At 48.5% G+C, this 25,445-nt stretch overlaps 2 long non-coding RNA genes across 3 annotated transcripts in view; one reads left to right on the forward strand and one right to left on the reverse strand.

Annotated features, from left to right (window-relative positions):
* The first annotated feature begins 4,858 nt into the window (after positions 1 to 4,858).
* Positions 4,859 to 7,747, forward strand: LOC115292939. Its single transcript, XR_003909247.1, has 3 exons — positions 4,859 to 4,919; positions 6,906 to 7,126; positions 7,568 to 7,747. It is a non-coding gene; the product is annotated as an uncharacterized LOC115292939 (long non-coding RNA).
* A 3,582-nt stretch (positions 7,748 to 11,329) lies between these two features.
* The window catches only part of LOC115292726, a 37,620-nt gene continuing 23,504 nt past the window's right edge, over positions 11,330 to 25,445 (reverse strand). For both annotated transcript variants that reach the window (XR_003909108.1, XR_003909107.1), the window contains exons 3-4: positions 12,135 to 12,209; positions 11,330 to 11,474 (exon numbers count right to left, since the gene is read on the reverse strand). This is a non-coding gene — a long non-coding RNA (uncharacterized LOC115292726). The remainder of the gene's footprint in view (positions 11,475 to 12,134; positions 12,210 to 25,445) is intronic.

Consider the following 25,445-nt stretch of genomic DNA (forward strand, 5'->3'; position numbering starts at 1 on the left):
ACCCTCAACCCACTGCCTCTGGGACTCGCGGGAACTGCTCAGAAGCCCTGCCCGTGAATGCTCTCCCTCACTCTTCCTTGACTGGGAGACTTCACCCTCCCAGCTAATGAGAGGTCACCTTCCCAGACACCCCAGATCCTCAGGCAGAGTCCACTATACTCTTCTCTCTGTTCCCCTGTCCTCACTTTACCCAATCTGTGCTAGCTCTTGGTTCCCATTCGGTGCCTTCACAAACGATGCCTGCCGTGAACATTCTTGTACTTGAGTTCACCTCTGGGGTGAGCTCATCTTTGACTTGACTACTGAAATACTGACAGGCTGCTACCAAAGAGGTTCGACTCCTCCAATACTCAGACTTTTACATTTTGCTAATCTGGTGAGTATGTAATAAAATCTTACTGGGTGTTTTTTTAGAGTTAATTTGTTTTTGAGAGAGAGAGAGTGCACGTGCAGGAGGGGGGGAGAGAGAGAGAGAGAGAGAGAGAGAGAGAGAGAGAGAGAGAGAGAGAGAGAGAGAGAGAATCCCAAGCAAGCTGCATGCTGTTGGCTCAGAGCTCGACGTGGGGTTTGAACTCACAAACTGTGAAATCATGGCCTGAACTGAAATCAAGAGTTGTCACTTAACTGACTGAGCCACCCAGGCACCCCAAATGTCAGTGGGTTATTAATTAGCATCTGCTTCATTGCCTATCAGGTCAGACATCTTCTTATATATTTACTGGCCACTTGAATGTTCAGTCCTCTAGTCCAATGTTTCCACTGTGTTGTCAGTCTCCTGCATGGTCCGTTGTAGGAGTTCTTTACACCTTCTAGATATGAGCCCTTTGTTGGCTATAGGTGTTGCAAAATCGTTTCCCCACTGGGACTCCCCTTTCACTCTCTTAATGGTGTCTTTTGAAGAAAAGAACTTCTTGATTTTAATGTACTCAAATGTATCCATCTTTCCCTCTATGGTTAGTGTTATTTTTGTGTGTGAAGAAATCTTTCCCTGCCCTGAGGTCATGGAGATATTTTTTTATATTGTCTTATAAAAGGTTTCTTGTTTTGCTTTTCACATTGAGGCCCATGTTCCACCTGGGCCCCCACAGCGCTCCGTACTGACTTCTGGAGCAGTGCTAACTCCATCTGTTTATGTGTCTGTCTCTCCAGCTAAACAAAGACCTCTGTTAGGGCAAAGCACTAATGCGTTTTTTAAATCTTTGTGTCTGGGGATGCTAATACAGTGCCTGGCACACAGTAGGCACTCTATAATGCCCTTAAGTACACAGATTGCAGAATCTAGGTACAGCTGCTTCCACACTGGCAGTGCCTCTCTTCTGAAGGCTCCTACCTTTGCTGACTCCTGCACTCGCCTCGATAACTAATATTCATTCCACAACATGCACCAAGCAGGCCCTGGGCACAGTCTAGATATGTAGAGCCAAAGATGGTGAAGTCTCAGACTTCAAGGAGCTCACCACCTGGCACCTGGCTTTCCGGCACTGCCCAGAGGGCCACCCGTGGATTTGGAAAGTCAGACAGACCTGGGTTCAAGTCTCAGCTCTAGCATCTGCATGACCTTGGGCAAGTCACTTCAGTGTTCTGGAATTTCGGCTTTTTACTTTGTTAAAGGAAGAATATAACAGATCATTTGCTGGGTTGCTGTGAGGACCAAATGAGAGAATAAATATAAAAATATCAAACAGGTGCTGGGTGCATGGTTGGTATCCAAAGATTGTGGAGTGAAGAACAGAATGAATGAATGAATGAATAAGTGAATAAGGTGGGACAAGGGACAGAGAGCTGGAATTGGCAGGGACAGCCGGCAGGACACAGAAGCTGCTGGCGGGGTCTGTGGCCGGCCTTCCTTGTTGTCACAGTAACTGCTGTCAGCAAATGTCTCTGAGACAGGAATCCCCTTCAGGGTTCCCTTCCCCAGCCCACTGCATTTGTTGACTCAAAACCTCTCTGCTGCCAATTTAGCCTGCAGTCGGAAGGGGGTGGGAGGGGGAGAGAGGTGTAGGAGGGGTGGAACCGTATAGAAAGGGGTCTTTGTCTTAGTACTCTGTGGCATTTCAGATTTCAGTGGAGTTTTTTTTTTTTTTAAGACTCCTAAAGAGTTGAGTGGGTTGCACTTGCAGTGGAAAGTATCTGAATTAGACAGCAGGGAGGACTTCCAACAGGCTCTGTGTTGAGCAGCAGGACGGTGGAATGCATTGCCAAGGCCCTTGGAAGTCTACCTGGGGCTCAGGCATAGATGCAAGGCACCCATCCTGTGAGAGTCTCCAAGGGGCTCAGCCCTGTGGTTCCCCAGAAGTTCCTTTTCTGCTGAAAGCTAAGAGGCTCCACGTACAGGAAACTGCCTCCTCTGGACCCAGCAACTTCTGGCCCATCCGACTTCAAGGCTGGGACCTCTTGCCCCCTGCTATTGGGTCCCCCATCCTGGGGCTCCTTTTGGGAAAGCTCTGGATCCTGAAGGGACCAAGGCTGGCCGCAGGCTCTCCTCTGACTTGCAGCCAGCCCTGCTTTCCACCCCCAGCTCGCAGCCAAGGAGTGGTGCCTCGCTGATGGGCCCCCCTCCCCTAGCCAAGCATCAGGCTGGAGCCTCCCCGCCCTCCCCTCGCCGACATGCTCTCTGTCCCTTTAGGCAGTTTCCTGGCTCCCTCCATTAGATGTGTACATGTTTGTTGACCTTCCCTCGGGGTCTCCTGGACCCGTCCATCTGTCTATCTGTGTACATCTCTCACCTGCTGCCCTCCTCTCTCAGCCTCTTCCTGTCCTCTCTGCCTGCCTCCCTTTTTGTCTCCTCTTCTATTCATCTCTCTGACTTTCTATTCCTTTCTATGATTCTGTTTCTGCCTTTGAGTGTCTGTAAGGCTTTTTCTGTATCTTTCAGTCTGTTTTTGAGTCTGTCCATCTCTCTTTTGGTGACTGTGTCTTTCCTCCTTCTCTTTTTCTCTCTGTCCCTCTCTTTCTCATTGTGTCTGTCTCACTCACAGTCCCTGCCTAGCCTCTGAGCCTCTGTCTTTGCCTCTCCCTCTCTGAGCCTCTCACTACCCTGGACTCTCAGCAGGCCAATGTCAGAGCCAGAGCCCACCCAGCGGCCCCCACCTCCGGCATCACTGCTGGGGACAGGCTTCGCTAGTAGCAGCCAGGTGAGAGGGCCCTTGTGTCCCCGAGCCCTGCCCCATGAGCTGGAGTCCCTGGGGACTGCAGCCCATCTTCACTCAGCACCTGCTGAGGTCTCCTTTCCCACCCCACTTTCCCAGACTTCAACTCAGCCCCCATGCCTCTACCCTCCGAAGACCCCAAGCCCCAGCTGTGAGCCGCTCCGAACTCCGTGGGGGCTCTCTGGCAGGAGCTCCACCCCCGCACACCACTTGGGAGTTCACAGGCCAGATGAGGGGACCCCACATGCATACATAGGAAGCCGTGTGGCCAACGCAGGACATAAGAATCTGAGGGCTGGTGTGGGCCACAGACTGGAAAATCCCGAAGGAAGGAGTCTGTGTCAGAGAGGTCAGGCTAGTGCTGGCCAGGACTGATTCGAGTGGAAAGGGCTTTCCGTTGAGAGGCCTGAACTGGCAAAAGCATGGAGGTGGGAATAACTGAGGGACACCTGAGGGGCAGTGATGTACAGGCTAGAATTATGGTTGTGTAGGCATCCGAGAGCAGAGAGATTGAAAACCTGGTAGGTGGAGGGACCGCAGAGATTTCACAAGGGACAATGACATTCATCCGAGGTAAGGAAGGGAGAAAAAGCGTTGCAGGGAACGTGGCCAGGCAGAGAGGCACGAAGGGCCTGCTGTGCTCGGGGAGCACCAGCTCTGTGCAGTGGGGAGGGGCGCTGTAAGGGACAAAGAACAGAACCAGGAGGCCGGTGTGCCCCCCAAGGGGTCTCCCCTCTACCTGCTGCCAAGGAAGGAGTTTTAGCAGGAGAGTGACATTGTCAGGTTTTATTGCTTTTTTTTTTAAATTTCACCTTTCTTTAAATTTATTTTTGAGAGAGAAAGGAGGGAAGGAGCAGAGAGAGAGGGAGAGAGAATCCTAAGCAAGCTCCATGCTGTCACAAACTGTGAGCAAAAATGAAGTCAGATGCTTAACTGACCGAGCCACTCAGGTGCCCCGTGGTTTTTACTTTTTAACACATCACTGGCAGCTGTTTGGAGGATGGACTGGTGGGGAGGGAGTCTGAGGTGGCAGGCTAGCTGGGAGCTACGGCAGTGGTCCTGGCAAAAGCTAAAGAGGGATGACGAAGGCTGTGCTCATGGGAGTGGGGACAAGAGACGGCTTGGAGGGCACTGGCTGAGGTAGAATTTTGACACCCAGCCAGAAAGCAGAAGACAGGGAGGAAAGTGGGGAGGTTTGAAGTTCCCAGCAAAGGGGATGCAGGGGAGGGAGAGGCATTTAGAGGAAAAAACCAAGCACTTTGGGTTTGACATATCTATGGGACTTCCTGGGGTTACAGCTCTCTCCCCCAGGGCCCCTCTTCAATTCCTGGCAGGTGTGGAGGCCTAGAGAGGGCCCAGGTGGCACAGAGAGGGCTAGGAGCTGGCAATCCTTGGGGCCGAGCAGAAGCTGGCGTGGGTCTGATCTATTTATGGCTGGTTCCAGCTCCAAAGCAAGACAGGGGGAAGGAAACATGCCTGGTGCCCCTTCTTGAATATGGCTCCCTCGGTGTCTTCTCACCTACACCCCCTACACACACACACACACCTGGGTCAGCCACACACCAAATGTTTCAGGCCAACCAACAAATATTTTCAAATGCAAATTCCCTTCCACGGTCCCCACACAACTGCTCTCTGAGCAGCTGGAGGCGTGGGGGGGCGGGGAGACAGCAAAAATAAATCCCATTTTCTGCTCCTTCTCAGTGCGGGGCTACAGTCCCCTACTAGCTTCCCTCCCTCTCTGAAGACAGGGGATTTGACTGGCCTCAGGTTTGGCTCTGTCTCTTGGGGAGGGTGATGGGCGGTGCAGGGACAGCACTGCGGAGGGGAAGTGTTCGGTGACAGAGCTAAGAATAACAGCCTCCATCAGGCCCGGCGCCCTCTTCCACTTGCCGTGGCCCAGGTTGAGCCGTGTGTGCAGGAGACAGACAGACTGATATGGGATGTCTGCACAGGGCTGTGTGTGTTTGTGAGAGGAGGACCAATGCTGGGGGGCAGGGGGAGGGGAAGAGCTGACAGGCAAATGGCTTGGACGTGACCAGGAAAGGCTGGAGACAGAGCAGCCCTGTGTGACAGCGAGCCAGAGCCAGCGGAGAGAGGGAGACAGGGAGAGAGGGAGAGAGCCAGCGTGCTGGGTGTGTGTGCGTGTGTTAGAGGCTGCAGGGGGTGAGGGGAGCATGCTGTTGTGAGAGAGGCTGTGGTGTGGGGGACTGAAGACCAGACAGGCAGGGGAAGGATGGGTCCCTGTGTGCGTTAGAGTGGCCAGCGCAGGGGTGGCAGGGGAGGGCCTGGCAACTAAGCCTCCCTCTGCCTGGAACCCTGAAGCAGCCACACACCGGGCAGTTCAGACGCTGCCTTCTCCTCTCTGACAGGGCAAAAGAAGAGGGAACGTGTGTGTGCTCGCTCACGGGTGTGTCTGAGGGCACGGGGTCTGCGTTTCATAAGGGCGTGTCTTGTAGGAGTGCATTAGTTTCTGTGTACCTGTATCTCCGCATGAGTGGGTGTTAGAACGGTTCTCATTGTAAAGAAATTTGTGTACATGTCTGTGTGTGTGTGTGTGCAGCCTTTAGAAGTCTTGTGTATGAATGTGCATGTCTGCATGTGAGCATGTATGTGCATGCACATGAACGTGTGTGTGTGTGGGTGTGTGTTGTGTGGACAGATGATGGGATCCTCAGGCCCCCAGCCTGCCCAACTACCCTCATTGCCTCCTGCTCCCAGCAGACAGTGAGGAGACAGTGCATGTGGATCTCTCCACCCGCCTCAGCACCTCGAGTGGAGAGTGAGCGAGTGGAGAGTGAGCCGCAGAGGGGAGGGGTAGGGGTGGGGGCGAGAGGCTGCTGCACTGCCTGCCCTCCCCAGGATGGGGCGGAAAGGACGAGCGCCAGTGTCTGCTGACCTTCATGACTTCACCCAGCCACCTCCACTGTTAGTTGGCAGTGCAGCGATGCCTCAGTTTACCAGAAGCTCGTGTTGGGGAGGGGCATACATTGGAATTTCTGTAGGGGAGTCACAAATGCCATGGAAAGTTCTCAAAAGAGACTTACGGTGCCTTCTTTGTCGAGGGGTGTGTCGTGTAGCAGCCAGCTGGGAGGATGGCTTCTTCCCAGGACTTCCCAGGTCTGGGCCCCCCGCATTGCCTTCAGCGGCCAGGAGGGTCCCCTAGCCCAGGTATCCATCCATCTGGAACATCACCTAGATGGGTTCTTTACTTCACGACTTTATGAAGCCAACTAAATGGTTCATTGAGAATGACTAAACTCAACCTTGGAAAGAAAATCATAAACATTTTACTACCTGGCTAAGCCAAGCATGATTACATGTGGAAACTATGGACGCTACTCAGTGGGATTTTGATATTAATTTCCAATTTCCTCTTCACCGAGGAACTGATGAAAAGCCAGTCTCTGTGCTATGCAGGCGAGAATCCACATCTTCGCACGCTGTCCACGCAAACTCTGTTGCTCCCCGCCTCTCTGGCTGTCCCCGTGCAGTGCCACGCTGGCTCCTCTAGAGTTCTGCCTTGACCCACCGCCTGCAAGGGTGCACTCACTCCGGGTTAATTAAGTGCAATCTCTGTCGGTCGTATTAAGGAGAGCTGCTGCAGCTGGCCACTCTCTCTGAAAACAGCAGCAGCCCCTGTCACAGGGGACCTCTCCCTCTGTGGGCTCCCTGCTGAGCCACTGCTTTCGGTCCTGTTCACCTAGGCATGAGATGTTTGCCCACTCAGGCCTGTCCTTTCTGCTCCACGTACAGGTGCCACGTCCTACCCCGATAGAATAAAGGGAGCCGTGCATTACTCCCTGCTCTGCGCGAGAAGCAGAGGACAGCTTCCCCCATCTGGCAGGAACTAAAAGTCACCTCAGCGTCACACCTCACTGTCCCCTCTGCCAGAGGGAGCTGCCACTCCGTACACAGTATCAGGGAGACGCCACTTAACCTCCACATTGCATGGAGCAGGAAGCTTCAAGTGGGAAGTAAGTCTGGGGAGGGGGTGGGCCAGAACAGGGTTTGGAGACAGGCATGCCTCAATTTCTCTCTCAGCCCTGCCACCGTGTGACCCTGGGCAAGTTAGTTATACTCTCTATAAAAAAGGTAGCATCATACCTTTCTTGAAGATATGAAAAATTAAGTAATGTATTCATCTATAAAGGCCATGTGCCTAGAAGGCATTCAGTAGATGATACTTATCATGGTTCTACCAACGGAGGGGATTTGGAGAGCATCCACTGCTCACCCAGCTTTGGCTGTCCATCAGGTCACCTGTTCAGCTGCATGAAGGGCAGATCCGTGGGCCCAGGGCCTCTGCCTCAGTAGGTCAGGCCTCAGGCCTTCCGTGGGCTCCAGCTTCAGGATGCCACACAGTTTGTGGAAAAGGCTGGGCTCTGCCCACCTCCTTCCCCTTCCTTGCATTTCAGAGGCCCTTATGTGCGCCAGCTCCTGGGGACTCCATCCCACGTGAGGGCCCAATTGAGTTTGACATCGTCTTCACCCGAGAGCACCCTGGCGGCCGCTTTGGTTTTGATTACAGGCAGCCTGGCACCGGGTAGCCGTGGCCTGTTCACCTGAACTGCCGGCACAAGGCACAGATGCTAATTACACGGGTAAGTACTTACAGATTTCCCAGGAACAACAAAGATAATTTGTTTGCTGCATGGCTTGTTAGGAGGGAAGCCAGGCTCTGGTGACTGGGTGGCTTGTAGATTAGGCCCATGGCCTTTCACCTCCTCCTGCCCTCGCCTGCTGGTTCTCCCAGCTGTGCTGATTAGAAGCAGGAGAAATTAAAATCTCTCCCTCACTCCCCACCCCTGCTGGCTGGAGGAGGTGGGGGGAGGAAAGGGAGATCTGGCTACGAGTCTAGGCCAGGCTGAGGACATCTAGCAGGGGTCCCGCCTGCCCAACCTGGAGCATGTGGAGACAGTGCAGACAATGAGCCGGGAAGCAGGGCTTTTTCTCTGGGTCTCCGTGGGGGGACACGCACAACATTGCTGCCATTGCTGGTGTGCGTCCTCAACCAAGCAGGCTTGGTGGCGGGGGGCAGAGGAAGGATGAGAAGGGGTCCCTCACAAGGGCTGTGGGAGCTGGGGCAGCTGCAGGAGCTGGAGAGGGGACTTCCTGGGGCTCCCACAAACAGTGGCAAGAGGGCGGCTGCCACAGGGAGGGGCACCCGGACCCTGGCCTTGACTGTTATGGTGCAGGAGGGCGTGCACACTACCCAGCTGAGAACAGCGTTGTGCCGGACCCCTGGGTCTAAATGGCATTGTGCAAGAGGAATTTCACCATGGAAATTCGCCAGAGCCCATCTGCCTAAGAGCAATGCAAGAGGCCCCATGAGAAGCCGGGCATCGGGGCAGGAAGTCCTCTCTCTCCTTGCTTCCTTCTGCCTGAAGGAACAAGAAGGATGGCTAATTACTATAATTATTATGAATGTTGGTATCCCTTATGCTTTTATGTGTCTTTATGGTTTCACACACTAATAGTCACTATTTATCAATGGCCTACTACGTGCCAGACAATGAAATGAGCGCTCTGCATGTGATTAGGCCTGTATTATAGAGGTCATTAGGTCCATATTACAGATGAGGAAACTGTTGCTCAGTGAGGTTAATTAAGTACCTTGATCAAGGTCACACAGAAAGACAGAGAACAAGGATTGGCACCTAGGCCCCCCCCCACCCCCGGTCTTCCCCTGACCTCAGGTGACAAGCATCCTTGATGGAACACTGGGGTGTGTCAGAACCAGAATGCAGGTCTCTCCCTCCCAGGCACATGGCTTTCTCAGAGAAGCTGGTGAGTGGAAAAGACGGGACGGAGGCTGAGTTATGTGTCCCCTGTCAGGTGTGATGATGAGCAGACCTACAGGAGGAGTCCACCCTTAGGCTGGGATGGTGCAGACTCCGTCAGAAAACTTTCCAGTGAGAAGAGCCCTCATCCCAGGCCTCACACCCCTCCTTTCCCTTAGGCTGCAGGCGACTTTGAAGATAGATGGAAACTGTCTATGGGGGCTGGGAACCTGGTCTCCCTCCAGTACAGAGACATCGGTGCGGGACCTGAGAAGCCAGCAAGCTGTTGCGGGGGGATCAATAAACGACAATGCCAGCCCTTTGATCACCTGCTCTTCATGGCCCTGGACTTGCTCTCACACTGCATCTATTTATAGCTTTTCATTCTGGTTTCACTAACCATCATGCCTCTATATTCCCTTTAAAAAAATGTTAAAAAGTTGCTAGTGTGGGAGAATTTGCTCAAGGCAAGTAAATTGTGCCCATGACGACCCCCTTCTGCCTCTCCACTTCTATCCCTGGGCCTAAGACTTCAACCCCTTAACTGTTGAGAAAGAAGCCTCTCCTGACATCATTAGTGTGTCTAAGACAGTCCTGTTTGCACATATTTGTGTTCCTTCCAATTAAGGTGATTCATTAAACCCCTGGCAGAATTCATTTTTATTCCTCGATAAGAAATTTCAAATAAACACATTCAGTCATGGAAAGAATCCTTTGACAGAGCACATGTCCTAATTTTGGCCGATGGAATGTAGTCTCAAATCGTTAGCTGGGAACACGCAGGAGAGACCTGGGGACAGTTCTGCAGACTTTGTGCGAGGGAGGTGAGCAGGCCAACTGGACTCTGGCCACTTGGTGGGAAGCCGGGGAGCTTCCACTCTAGCCTGGGGGCCTGGGGACAGCACCTAGCAGGCCCTGCAGCCCAGAAGTGGGGGCGCCTTTCCCTCACCTGTTGTGGAAGGGGGTAAGCACCGGCCTCAGCAAGCACTGAGTTGCTGCCTGGACGTAAACCTGGGCTCTGCTTCCTGTTCTGAGTGACCAGGGAGGAGCGTCCATCACTCCAGGCACCAGGCCTCCAGAGGAGGCCACGTGGCTACAGGAACACACCTTGACAGAGACTCGGCAGACTGAGTCTATCCTCGACTCTGAAACATGATGATTTGGGCTCCTCAAAACTCCTCTCTGAGCCTTGGTTGTCTTCAAATGGAAGACATTTCTCAGGCACCTACCGTGTTACCAGATTTGCGATTCTAAATCTTGCCAGCAACCCCAACTGACCCCTGTGGTGAGAGAAGAGCAAGTGAGAAGGAGATTGAGAAAACCTACTGAGTTTGTCACCACCAGAATCTGCCATAGGATTCTCCATCTTGGCCATGTCACAGCATTCAAGGATGAATCACACAAGTCTGTCCCGGTCCACGCACCTTCACACATGCTGTTTCCTGGAATGGGGACCCCCCCCCATCCCATTTCGATACCTCTCATATTTGCCTAACAAAGCCCTCAGTGTATTCTGGAACTATACTTTTAGAAGCAATTTGGCAACATGTTTCAAGGGCCATAAAAGTGTTCATAAATTTTGACCCAGTATTTCCACTTCTGAGAATTTATTTGTTCCAAGGAAATAACCCAAGGGGGGTGGGGAACTACATGCTCAAGGATGTTCATTGCAGCTTTAGAAATAAGAAACAACCTAAAGACCCACCAGTAGGGGAATGGGTAGTTAAATCACATAGTACACTCATGGCATATTGCACGGCCATTAAAAGTGATTGTTAAAAATTTCACTTAGTAATATAAAAAAGGACTACGGTACAATGTTGAATGAAAAAACAAAAGATATACCCCCCCACCCGGTGGAGTTGGAAGAGCATGCGACTCTTGATCTCAGGATCATGAGTTCAGGCCCCACGTTTGGTGTAGAGATTACTTAAAATAGATTTAAAAAAAAAAAACTTAAACACAGCCTGGAGCCTGCTTCAGATTCTGTGTCTTCCTCTCTCTCTGCTCCTCCCCCACTCACACTCTGTTTCTCTGTCTCTCAAAAATGAATAAACATTAAAAAAAATTTTTTTTTCATTTTTTTAATGTTTTTTATTTATTTTTGAGAGACAGAGAGAGAGCACCAGCAGGGACGGGTCAGAGAGACAGGGAGACACAGAATCTGAAGACAGGCTCCAGGCTCTGAACTAGCTGTCAGCACAGAGCCTGACCCGGGACCCGAACCCACAAACTCCGAGATCATGACCTGAGTTGAAGTCGGATGCTCAACTGACCGAGCCACCCAGGCTCCCCCCACTCAAAAATTTTCTAACACATATATAATTAAATACATTATTCAAACTGCCTAGTTGTCTTACTCAGCCCAGGCTGCCATAATAAAACATCATAGACTGGTTGGCTTGAACAACTGAAATTTATTTCTTACAGTTCTGGAGACCAGAGTCCAGGAGGTCACGTTGCTGGCAGGGTCCAGGCGTGGTGAGAGCTCTCTTTGGGTTTCAGATGACCATCTCCTTGCTGTGTTCTCACCAGGCCTTTCCTAGGTGTGTACACAGAGAGAAAGAGAGAGAGTTCTGGTGTCTCTTCTCCTCCTTATAAGGGCACTAATCCCACCATGTGGGCCCCACCCCATCTTCATGACCTCATCTTAAGTATCTCTCAAAGGCCCCATCCCCAAATAGCATCACATTTGGGGGAAGGGCTTCAACATATGAATTTTGGTAGAACACAATTCAGTCCATAACAATGCTTACATCTATGCCTGCCTTGTGGACAAAGATTTGAAGGGAACTCACAAAAGTCATTGGCTTAGGGTGATGGGATTATGGGTGATATTTTCCATCTCTGTCATTCAAAATTTCTGAAATGGTGTTATGTAGGGGTTTTTTAAGTTTATTCATTTTTGAGAGAGAGAGAGAGAGCACACATACAAGTTGGGGAGGGGCAGAGAGGGAGAGAATCTCAAATAGGCTCGGCACTGTCAGCAGAGTCTGATGTGGGGCTCAAATTCACAAACTGCAAGATCATGACCTGAGCCGAAGTCAGATACTTGACCAACTGAGCCACCCAGTTACCCTGGTTTATGTAGTTTTTAATATAATGCAAGTATTATGGGGTAGGATAAAAAAGATCCATCTTTCAAGCCTCAGCTCACATGCCACCTCCTCTAGAAAGACTTCCTGGGTTTTCCCCAAAATACCTTTTCTGAAGTTATTTTACTGGACCATGTGCTCTTCTGGGGCAAGGGCCATGAGCAATTCTCCTTTGTTCCTGCCTATGATAGACAAAGTGGCATAGGGTGAGAATCCAGACAAGGAACCCAGTGTTAGGAGTTGGAGAAGGGTTGGTGATGGGTGAGGTCAGGAACTAGGCATGGGATTTAGGCAACAGAGGGGTACCAGCAGGTTCAGTCTTGAAAATAGGGACACAAACTGCTGGGCACTGAATAAAAGGTGGTCTTTCTACTCATTTTATACTTAGTAGCAGTAGTAGTAATAATACATGTATACATACTCATTGTAAAAAAAAAAATTAAAATATTTCCTACACAATCCTACTCCCTTCCACAAGGATTGTCAGTTTGGTATGCACCCTTCCAGAATGTTCCTACTCATGCACATAGCTTCAAAGAGAGTGTCTGTGTTTACATAAATAGAGCCAGATTGTTCGATGACTTGCTTCTCTCTCATAATGAGACCTTTCACTTCAGGATGGTCTGCTTCATCTGTTTGGACATCAGAAAACCATCACTAATGTGGATAGTTAGCAATGTATTCAGCTCTTTCTCTATTAAGGTGCATTTGGGCTGTTTCTGATTGTTCACACTTCTGCCACTGCCATCCTGGCCACTGTGACTGGGCGGGTGTCTTTGTGCTCCTGGAGCATTTCTGCAGGCGGAGATGTGGGATTTGTGGTGGTGAAGAGTCTGGACATTGTGAGTTTTCACAAGCCCACACTCTATAAACACCATGACAACTTCCATCCTTACCAGCAGTGGAAAAGGTGTTTGTTGCCCTTAAATTGTTGCCAACGGTAGCTATTGAGAACCTTTTTTAAATTCTGCAGATCTGATGGGTGAAAAATGTTAACTCAGTGTTGTTTGATTTTTCGTGTCTTTGATGACTAGAACGGCTGAGCCTGTTAGATATTTAATTGGCCATCTGCAGCTCCTCCAAGGTGAGCGGTCTGTAACTGACTATTACTCATTTTTTCTAGGGTGGTTTATCTCTTACTTTATTTGTGGGCATTAATTACATATCCTGAATATGAATCCTTCCATTGGCCTGTGTTGCAGATGCCTTCTTCTAGAGTGTCACTTGTCTTTTAACAGTATTTATGGTGTCTTTTGTCATTCAGCAGTTTTAGATTGTGACATAATCAAAGTTAGCTGTCTTTTCCTTTATGGTTTCTGTTTTTATGTCTCGCTAAAGAAAGCCTTTCCTACCCCAAGGTTATAAGCAAATTCTCCTATATTTTAATAGTTTTATAGCTTTGTTTTTTCACTCTTAGCTTTCTAATCCATCTGGAATTTATTTAGTGAGTAATATGAATCAGGAAGCAACTTTCTGCTTTTTCACAAGGATAGCCAATTGTCTCTACAGTATTTATTGAAGAGCACATCCTTTCCCTACTGTTTTTATTTTTATTTATTTATTTTTTAATTTTTGAGAGACAGAGAGAGACAGAGCAAGCAAAGGAAGGTCAGAGAGAGAGGGAGACACAGAATCCGAAGACAGGCTTCATGCTGTGAGCTAGCCATCAGCACAGAGCCCAACACGGGGCTCGAACCCATGAACTATGAGATCATGACCTGAGCCGAAGCTGGATGCTTAACTGACTGAGCCACCCAGGTGCCCCTTTATTTTTTTTTTATGTTTACTTATTTTGAGAGAAAGAAAGAGAGAGTAAGCATGAGCCAGGGAGGGGCAGAGAGGGAGAAAGAGAATCCTAAGCAGACTCCAAGCTGTCAGCACAGAGCCCAATACACAGCTCGATCTCATAAACCGTGAGATCATGACCTGAGCCAGTCAAGAGTCAGGCGCTGAACCAACTGAGCCACTTCCTACTGCTTTTAAATGCCACTTAGCACACCGAATTCCTCTTTATTCAAGAACCCTTCCTAAACTCTGTTCTGTAACCTTGATCCTCGTGTCTTGTCCAATGCCAGCACACCACCATTTTAATTAGCACAGCTTGGTGGCGCTTTACTATCTTTAGGGCATGTCGCCTCCATTGTCCTTCTTTTTCACATATTTCTTGGCTATTCCAACACAGTTATTCTTCCAGATTAGGTTTAGAATTGGCTTGTTAAATTTTACACACACACACACACACACACACACACACAGAGACAAATCCTATTGTGATTTTCATTGGCATTATGTTGCATTTATAGAATTCTTTGGGAATTACTTGGGTAGAAGTGATATCTTCACAGTATCACACACGCTCACTCAAGGGCTCTGTCAACTTATGACTGATTTTCTGTCTCAGGCCTGAGGCTGAGGCCAACCTCCCCTGCTTCCTTGTCCTGTGATCTTTGGGCAAGGGGTATTTGGGGGGTGCCTCAGCCAGAGCTGATGGTGGACTGGCTGAAGGCAAGCATGGGAAAACACTGGATCTTGAACGTTTTATTTAAGTTGACTGACCCAGGAGAGTGAGTTCTTTGGGCATTTTTGTGTGTGTGTGTTTGTTTGTTTTAAGTAGGCTTCATGCCCAGCATGGAGCCCAATGTGGACCCTGAACTCAGAACCCTGAGATCAAGAGTTGGAAGCTTAACTGATGTAGCTACCCAGGTGCCCAAACAGGGAGTTCTTTGAACAGTCCCAAAAGGAAGAGGAGAACATAATGTTTTCATTTCATTAGATTCAAGGGGTTTACAGGGTGGAAGGGTGGCATGGAGAGAGAGAGTCAAAAAACCAAAATGTTGAGCACTGTGTGAGGTACTTTACATATATTACCTCATTTGTCCTCAAAACAAGCTGGTGAGGTACGTACTATCATCTTCTTTTTATAGCTGAGAAAACAAAGATTCAGACAGTGACCTGTCTGGACTGAGGCAAGGCTCTGCTAAGCTGCAACCTGTACCCCTTGTCCTGTCCAGTCCTTCCTGGCCTCAAGGTCAGTGCTGCTAGAGGGTCTGCTGAAATCTAATGAGCACGGAATAGACTTAGCTCCAAGATACACATATGAGCATTCAGCACTTAGCCCAAGCACATATTAGGTGCTTGTTAAATTAGATTGGGACAAAGTCCAAATATTATAATGTGAATGCTACAGATAGTACAGTAACTGCTAGAGAGAGTAAGAAAAGGATCTGTGGACTGAGGAAATCAGGAAAGGCTTCCAGGTGGAGGTGAGATTGGAACCTGGCCCTGAGACACATAGAGGAACCTGGCCCTGAGACATATAGAGGATTTAGACAAACATAAAAGAACAGAGTATTCCAGAATCAGAGCTAATATGGCTAATCAGGTGAAACCAACTGGCTGGATAGGCAGCAAGTGTGAACAAAGAAAGGCATTTGTTGATGACTAAAAGCTTGGTTAGGCTGGGTGGTGTCTCCAGGCTGGAGCAAAGTTGGGAGGCCAGAAGGTCATGGGCCTGGTATCTTCTAGACCCATCTAGTTCTCCAGTGTCCTAAGGGTAAGCTTCACTCTACACAGGCAGTCCTCACACCCAGTTGCCATGCCACCAAAACACACAGAACAGTGTGGGAAGTCAGCTGGGAGGGGCAGGAAGGGGCTGCTTTCCTCGTGCACACTGCCTGCCCCACACTGCATCCTGCCCCGACCTCTTCACTCTGACTGTGTCCCCCTACTCCATGCATCACGTGTATACATGTGGGCATCTGGGAATGAGCTGTGCTTCCTTAGATGAGTGCCTTAGCCACTCTGAACTCAGCATGTATAGTTTCCAGGTATGCACATATTCTCCTGATCACAGGGCAGTCCATTTTGCTCTCACTAGAAACAGCCTCATGGCATTACCACCATTAACACCTTCACACACTCTGAGAGGAAAAGAGAAGAGAAATAACCCAGTATGTGCCAGGTGCTTTATATACAAGTTGCCAGGTTGAGTTTAGGAGCTTAAAAAAACCAAAGCACATCAGTTCAGGTCCCCTAAGAAGCCAGACCCTGAGGTGGGATTAGATATGCATGAGCGCTATATGTAGAAACATCTGTAAAAGAAAAAAGAGAATAGAGCCAGAGAAGCATAGAACTGTCAAACCACGACATGGGTCCGACCTGTGTGAGGGACAGAGGGAAGGAAGGACTGTCAGATGGGCAGAGTTTCAGATCGCATCATGGTTCTAAGGAGGATTCGGCCAAGCCAACAGAAGTCCTTGAGCTAAAGTCATCCCCAGTGGAGGCCTGTGTCTCTCAGGAATGGGCCTGCCTTAGTTAGTGCCTCCGCTGTGCTCAGTGCCAGGGGTGGGGGACCAGACCATGGGAAGTGTGGCCTCAGCACCAACGCACAGCACCTGAGCTCCTTGGTCAATTAACCTCCCTGCGGCAGAAGATCTGAGTGGTGCATTTTCATGGCTGCCACCCACAGCAATGTGTTCCTACCACCTTCTAGATTCTGATATGATTTGAGCCCAAGAGAGGCTAAGTGTCAAGGTAGAAAGACAACCTTGGGCAGACTTCAATGTAAGGCTCCTGCACTTACTAACTGCATGATCACACCAGCTTTTTCACTCATCTGACTCAACTTTTCTGCAAAATAGGGTAACACAACCTTTTTTGCGGGTTGCTAAAAAGACAATTGAGGGCCTGAAACCTTCTCTCCCCAGCTCCCCTGGGGGAAAAATAGATGCAACCGACTGAATGAGAGCCTAGGTCAGAGGCCCAGAGGGAGAAGCTCCTTCCTCTTTCTGAAGGGAGGGTCAAGAGGTCGAAAGACTGAGAAACAAGGATTGAAAGGAAAGCCTTGCTGAGGCCCCCTCACGGTAGACAGTAGACGGAGAGGCGTACAGTCATTTATCAGGGAAAGTACAAATTCTTCTGCACCGCCTGGATACTAAGTGTTTCATAATATCATAAAAATGTACAGGTTCTATAATCATCTCAAAATTAAAAGTTTATTCACAAGATGTATCAGTTAAGAATACCTTCAGTGGCAAATATCAGAAAATCTAATTGTGTCTTTTTTTCCCCAACAAATTGTGTCTTTTAAAAAAAAATTTTTTTAATGTTTATTCATTTTTGAGAGACAGAGCACAAGTAGGGGAGGGGCAGAGAGAGAGAAGGAGCCACAGAATCCAAAGCAGGCTCCAAGCAGTCAGCACAGAGCCCGACACGGGGCTCGAACTCATGAACTGTGAGACCATGACCTGAGCCGAAGTCAGACACTTAACTGACTGAGCCACATAGGCTCCCCTAACGAACTGCGTCTTAAGCAAGCAAGTCATTTAATTATCTCACATAACAACAAGTTGGAAGGTAAGGGGGTCTGGGGTTTGTTTAGTTCCTCCATAATGCCATAGTGCAGGATCCATGTCTGTGCTTCTCATAACCGTTGTCTCATGGTCACAAGATGGGTGCCACAGCCCCAAACATGACACCCTCATAAAATAGTGTCCCAAACAAGAGGAAATGGAAGGGTATACAAGGGGTCATTTCTTCTTCTCTCATTTCTTCTTCTTGGGGAGAAAAGCCTTTCCCAGAAGTCCCCTAAAGACTAGTCCTTTGTGTCTCGTTAGTCAGAACTAAACCACTCCTCAACCAATCACTGGCAGAGGTATCTCTGGGCACATGTTTGCTTGAACAAGACTGACGTCTGTTAGCAAATACTGCAGGGAATAGCTCTTGAGGAGACAACAAGAGAATCTTCCACAGGAAGAATTTCTAGAAAGAGAATCAATCTTTCTCTCCTTCTGAGCATAGCTGAGGGGTTGCACAATTATATAAACACATATAGTGTAATGGAAACAACGATAATAATGTACATGACACAGGAGTCAGGCTAAGAAAGGAATCCATTCAATCAATGAAGGGCGGGGTTCAGGGGTGACTAGAATAGTGGACACAGTCCGTTACAGTAGAACTGACAGACTCTTTGTCCTGGGGGTGGGAACAGGTCAGAGAAACCCCCACAGAATCTACGTCCAAACAGAGCAGTGACAAATGAGTAGGAGTCTCCTAGGCAAACTGAGTGGAGATGATCACACTCAACCCATGAAAAGCTGTGTGTGTCCAGGTGAACAAATGGTTCAGTATTCTTAAAGGTTAAAGTTGAAGAACGGGCGGCATGTAAGATGAGGCCAGATCATGCAGGGGCCAGGGATGTGGATAATGAGGAGCCACTGAATGGTTTTAAGCAGGAGACTGACTGAAATAAATATTCACTGTTCAATGATTAGAACATGACAACATGAAGGAATCTCCAACACATTTTGCTAAGCAAAGAATACAAACCATAGAGTTTCATTTACATGAAGTTTAAAGAAGAGTCAAAATGAACCCTTGATGAAAGCAATCAGTGGAGTGATGGGCCACGGGAGAGGGGCTGACTGAGAAGGATCACAAGGAACTTGAAGGGATGATGGAATTTTTCTGTATCTTTATCATAGTGGTTACACAAATGTAATGTATTCATTAAAATGGGTCAAATGGTATACTTAAAATATGTGCATTTTACTGTATGTAAATTATACCTCAACTTAAAAAAAAAAAGTATTGGCGAGGCGCCTGGGTGGCTCAGTGGGTTAAGTGTCTGACTGCTTCAGCTCAGGCCATGATCCCACTGCTAGTGACTGCTAGTGAGTTCAAGACCCACATCAGCCTCTATGCTCACAGTGAGGAGCCTGCTTGGATCCACTGTCTCCCTTCTCTCTGCCCCTCCCCTGCATGCATGCTTGTGCATGTGCTCTCTCTCTCAAAAAGAAATAAACATTTTCATTAACTGATTGATTGATTAATAAAAGTATTGGTGGAAAGTATCCTGGTGGGTGGGCTCTAGGAGAATCTGGGGGTGGGGAGCCCCTATGAAGGCTGTGGGCACGGTCCAGGAGGAAGACCCCAGGGCCTGCACTGAGGCAGGGGGTAGGAGCAGAGGAAGGGCAGGGCTGAGGGAAGGAACGAGGCTGCTCAGGCGCAGGAGGGGACAAGACGACTTCCCTTCTTGTTATCCCAGCTTCTCGCTAGGAAGGACAGCATCAGTCACCGAGACAAAGACTCCAAGGGAGTGAGGAGTGAGCTTAGATGTGGAAACACTTGAGTTAGTGGTGGGAATGTCTTAGGGACACTGATATGTGTGGATTTAGATTTCAGGGAAGGGGATGGGCCAGAGAGAGTTTAGTCCTCAAACGTATGGAACATGGGTCCTCTGAAAGGACCAAACTGCGTGGGAAGAGGTGGGGAGAGGCAGGAGGGAGAGAGCCTGGGGAGTTCCAACATCTAAGTACTAATCAGAAGAAAAGGTTCTAGTTCAGAAAACTATGAAGGACAAGTATAACACAAGAAAAGGGCTTAGGAAGCAGATGTCATCACAGAGGCCAGAGGGAGGAAGGTCAAGGAGGGGAGAGTGGTCAGTTATGTTAAATGCTTCATAAATGTCAACTAGACTCAGAGAATCATGTGGATAGATCTGAGACCCACACATATGGGTATAGGAGGCTGTGTTCAAACTCCCATTTCCTGACTCTTGAACCAGGGCTTTCTATAGGCTTTGAATCACTGGGCTCCAAAGGAACAAGGAAAATGCCAGAAAATTAGGGCACCTGGCTGGCTCAGTCAGTGGAGCGTGTGACTCTTGAGCTCAGGATTATGGGCTTGAGCCCCACGGTAGGTGTGGAGATTACTTAAAAAATAAAATTTTAAAAAAGGAAGAAAGAGAGAGAAAGAAAGGAAAAGGAAATGCAGGAGAATCTACAAAGGCCCTTCCTCATTTTTTTCCCATCTGCACCATCCATCAAGTGTCCAGGTCTAAATCGTGGCTCATTTGCACAGTGGAATACTATGTAGCAGTTTGAAATAAGAAGGTAGACCTGTATGTACTTCTGAAAGATGCCCACAATGCTGACTACATGTTTTGTTAAAGGAAATTATACATCTGGGAGAATGTACATCAACGTGTCACCAAGGTTAATTCTGAATGGTGGGATCACGTGTGATTTTTGAAACTTTTAAATGTTTGCTAACCTGTATTTTCCACTTTTTTAAGCATAAAATATTTTAATCTAGAATGCAGAGGATGCTTAGCTGGATCCTGGGGGAGAAGAGAACAGGCCGCCTTAGGGGTGGGGGGATGTTCAAAAAGGGGTTCATGGGGTTCCCACTGTCACAGCCACTCTGAAAGGAAAAGGACAAGGTCCTGAGCTCCTCTTAGGGATGCAGGGACACTGGTCGGCCAGGCTAAGTGAAGGACGTCATCACTGAGGAGGCAAATCTGAAGAGCACAGCAGAGGACTCAGAGCACTGGGCCCCCTTCAAGATCCACCCAGACTGTGGGGACATGGGAAGACCATGGGCCCTCACAGAGTACAAAGGCTCTGCCTGCCCCACATGGCCTGTCCCAGATATCTCTCTCTGCCTCTGCATATCCTGTTCCACCTGGAATGCCCTTCTAAATAAATTCCCATTCTTGGCGAACGACTTACTAACTTTAAAGACCCTGCTGTAGTACAGTTTTCTTGGAGAAACCTTCCCCAGTACAGAAGCAGAGCATTCCATGCAAACACAAGTGTCTTCATGCCCTGTAACTGCCACTTCTATGGAATTGCCCTGATTTCTGGCCTGTGGACCGTACTAGCTGGTGCGCCCCTGGGGTCATCTTCACCCTGACTCTCAGAAAGACCCATCTACCCTGTGAACCCACAGGTGGCAGGGCCCCAGACAAAAATAGAGGTTCTAGAGGGAATGAGGGAGTCTGAGAACGAACAAATGGGTCCTTGCATGGAAAAAACCCTCCACATTAACCAAATACTCCTGGCAAGGGTCCGCACCCACACTCAGGCACCAGACACCAGATCTAGGTGCCAGTCTCCTCCTCTGTGGTTACCCCAGTATGTGCCCTGGGGAGCAGGTGCCCACTAGGTATGACACCCAAACTATGCTGCTGGAGAAAGAAGGGGCATAGGAGAAGGGTGACCACTGCCTGAGACAAAGGGAAGAAAAACAGGAACTCAGGCAAGACCCAGAATTGGCCTGTTCTAAAAGCTTCCACACCAGGCTTTGGGAGCCAATATGAAAAGCACAAATACTGAGTTTAAGAACCAAAGGCACTCTCTACAGAGAATTGGACATTTCCACATAAGGCAACAAAATTAGGAGAAGAGAATGAAACTCTTCTGATGCATAAACCAGCTAAAGGAGGCCCGAAGATTACTCGCTAGTTATGCAGCAAGCTTCCCAGAAAGCTAACATGAAAATGGCCGTGCCAAAGAAAGTGGAAATCAGGCCAGGTTATGAAGGAGGGGCACATACAAAAAAAATAACAAAAGCCTGTGCAGATAAAATCAGAAGAATCGTTCAGAGAAAGAAATGAGATACAACTTGCACAAGGCGGCAAAAGAATGAGAAAAACATTTTCTAACTATTAACAGGCCAACGAAAGGGAATAAGGAGATTGCTGGCTCCTTTTGAGTGGGGAGAGAAAGCCTATAAGCAATGACACTAAAAAAGCAGAGGCTTTTATTTTTTTTCCTACCCTAAAAAGGTCAGCTGTGATCTGAAAACTGAAAGAGGCACCGCATGGAATCATGAGAAGGCAGGAAGCCAAGAGGGAAAGAACTTGTGTATTCACATCTATGGGTCCTGATGACTTACATGCTTAGGTACTTAAGGAATTAGCCCAAGGTGGAGTCAGATCACTAGCTCTCACTCTGAGGGGATTTATGGAGAACTGGTGAGGAGCCTGGAGACAAGAGGGAGACCCAGGCAGCCTGTCCTTGCCTCTTTTTAAATGTGGGGGAAAGCAGATGCCTCTGGAAGTACGTGGCACATCAGCCGAGCTGCTATAATAGAAAACTACTGGGACACGTCGTCAAAAAATCAATCTGCAAACACTAGGTCATAAGGAATTAGGTAATAACCAGCACTGCTTTCCAAAGAACACATTCTGTCAGAGTAATCCAATTTCCTTCCAGGACAGAATGATGGGCCTGGTAAATCAGGAACGGCAAGAGACACATAATCTTCCTTAACTTAAAGAGCACAGCATTTAATTTCACCTTCAATGAGAAATCTCAAAAGAAAACCTGGGGAAATGGGGGTCTACAGTTGGCGTTTCTGGGTTTGGATAAATGAAAAGAGGTTGAAGGGTTAACCCAAATAGCAGTTCTCTATATTCTATGTAGTGTAGATGGATTAAAATGGGCAGAGGTAGGGGTGGGCAGTAGCAGGCATTGAAAGTATTAGGGGACGTGAGGGGTAGTGATTAGTGGTGGTGATAATGGTGGAGTTGGTCCTGGTATCCTGGAGGTGGTGAGGTGACGATGGTGGTGGTGGGTATGGTCATGGTAGGGGTGGTAGTGGTAATGGATGTAGTGATGGCCATGGAGATGGAGGTCATGGTTTAAACGGAGATGGAAATGCTAATAGTGGTGGGAATAGAGATGGTGGTTATAATGGAGATGTTGAAAGTGGTGAGTGTAGAGGTGATGGTGGTTGTGGTGTTGACGGAAGTGACCGTCATGGTAGAAATGCAAACAGCTGATGGAAGTAGACACGGAAATGATGACAGTGGTGATAGTCATAGCAATAGCAACCAAACCTAGACTGGATGTAGTAAATCTGAGTTTCACAGCCATGCTTTTGCATATCTCTGATGGACACCCACAATAGGGTGTTCTTTCCACATCTTTGCTGAAAGAAGTTGGCACAAGAAAGTAGGTCCTTGTGGGTTCAGCCCCACTTGACTGCCTCAAGATTACCCCTGTTAGTCCTGGGGCAACGAGCCCCCTCTTCCCAGATAGGATGAGTGGCTACAGACCCACCAAAGAGGAGGGCATAGCCTGAGAACCCTCCCCCCCCCCCTCCAAGGAGAGGAAAGACTTCTAGGGCCAAGTGGAAGCAGGCTGCCCATGCCCAAGAGCCCACCTACCCAGGAAACTGCACAAGCTAGGGTCTGGGCAGGACTTTTGCGGGTTCTGACTTTCACACCTTTTTCAAATCTGAGTTCGATTACTGTAGGCCAAAGACTAGGGGTTGGGAACAGTGGGCTAAAGACCTCCCTCCACTTTGGTTTCTGCCAGGATGTGGCTGTTCTGTCGAGTGGAAATAAAATTAAAATATCCCCCAGGTCTGTGGGCCAGTGTGCCTCTGGAGTCCTGGGGGCTGTAAGAGAGGTGGGTTGCTGGAGTCAGCAAAGATTTGGTGGAGTGTGTGGTGCAAGAGGGGATTGCCAGCATGGGCTGGACTCCCTGAAAACATTCTTGAGGCTGCAAACTCAGCTCCAGATTGAAAAAACAACTCTTGCCTACCTCCTTGCTGTCTGCAGGGCCCTAACTAGCTGTGTGACCTTAGGGAGGCCCTTGAACCAATTTGAGGCTCGTGATGTTCTCTTGTATATTAGCAAGTTGGGTGGGATAGTCCCTGTATCTTCAGCTATAGGTCTAGTACCCAAAATGTACTTCACACCTCAGCTCTGTCCCCAACCCAGCCACCCCCAACCCTCTCAAGGCCCAGCTCAAAGCCACTGCCACTTCTTCTTCTCTTTTTTAAAGTGAGCTCTATACTCAACATGGGGCTTGAACTCACAACCCCAAGATCAAGAGGCACATAATCTACTGACCAAGCTAGCCAGGTGCCCCTCAAAGTCACTTCTGTTGCAAAGCCCAAATGTACCCCACAGGCATAAGTGACCAACCTCTTCCTCTGTTACACCCTTAGGTTTTGCCTACCATCTGCTTTGAACTGTCAGACAGGAGGGTGCCAGGCTCAGTGCCTTCATCAGCTTGTCTGGACCTCATAGGCTTAAACCTCCTTCATCTCCTATCCCTCTCAGCACCAGCACGTGTCTGGTACACAGGATACTGCAAACATGAAGAGCCAATAAATTTTCCACTGAAAGAAACTGAGACCCCAAGTGACCATGTAGCTGAGACTAGAACCCAGATCTATCCCCAGCACACAGGCAGACATGACGCCAGGGCTGAAAGGCCCACTGCAACACAGTCACACCACAGCGATCCTTGCACAGAGTCTCCCACACTTGCGAATGAACAGACCTCTTAAAAGGAAAGATAATTCTCATAGATATCATCTGTGTGCTCCCAGTAGCTCCCAGGCCCATGATGGTGCACACCAACTTAAGGAACTGAAATCCTAGTCCATGAAGATGTTTAACTTCAGAACCCTGTCCTTATAATTGCTAAAATATTTTAATACCAGTGGAATCCAAATTTTAAAAGCATTCAGAAGACTTATTCTGAGGATAGATACCCTAGTGTGTGACACACTCTCCTAGCTAACAGACTAATTCACAGAAAGGTGTGAATGACTGATATACCCTCTTCACTATTGCTAGGTCCTAGGGTACTTTGCATTTTTCTATGTACCCTTGGAAAAGACAGTGGGTAACTTATTTTGTGGCCCAATAAGGTGAAAAGGCAGTCTTTCGGTCACCCAGAATGGGAGGAGGCTCCTGGAACCCTTTAAAAGCTCTGTCTAGGACAGCAGTTTAAGCTGTATGCAGGGTGGTCATGTATATGGGATGGGGGTATAGAAGGGGAAAGGGAAGGGGAAAGTTTCCAAGTTCTGGTTATAAGAAAAGTCTGCATGCTCAGATACCCCTTCCAACCTGCCACTCTGAGACCCAGTCAGCCCTGCTGATGAGGGAGCACTTTTCCCAGCACTGCACATGGCTCCCTGCCTGTACCCCGCCCCAACCACACACACACACACACACTCCCTCCAAGCTGTGCTCATATGTGCACTCATCTCTACAGAGATGAGGCAAAGGCTCTAATCCCCAGAGAAGACCAGCAGTCCAGGGGATGTGCTTTGTTCTGAGACTTGCCGTGTAACCTTGGGCAACTACCCTCTCTGACCCTCCATTTCTCCATTTATGATGAAAGATTCTGATTAGATGGTTTCAGAGATCCTTCCAGCCCTGACCTGTGTGGTTATGTGATTTCTCCTCTCCTTATGTTGTGAAAGGCCCTGGGGTGATTGGAAGGGGCAGGAGCCTTTGATTCATATGGATCTGAGTATAAATTCTAGCTCAAATTCTTTTTAGCTGCATGATCTTAACCAAGGTATTCAGCTTCCCTGAACTTCACCTTCTCATCTTTAAATTAAAGGTAACACTTACTATTATATAGGCTTCTCGTTAAGCATCAGAGACAAAAACCATAGTATGCCTGGTCTGCTCTCAGTTAATGGTGGTCGTTACTATATTAGCTAATGAGGGCCATAAAAAGTTGTATGTGGTGGTTGGAAGGATGGACTCTAAAGCCCTGTGGCCTGGGTTCCAATCCCACTTAGCCACTTTTTAGCCGTGTGACCTTAGATAAGCAACTTAACTCTATGTCTCCATAGACATCTATAAAATGGAGATCCTA

Source organism: Suricata suricatta, chromosome 5 (assembly GCF_006229205.1).
Source record: "Suricata suricatta isolate VVHF042 chromosome 5, meerkat_22Aug2017_6uvM2_HiC, whole genome shotgun sequence".
Taxonomy (NCBI): Eukaryota; Metazoa; Chordata; class Mammalia; order Carnivora; family Herpestidae; genus Suricata; species Suricata suricatta.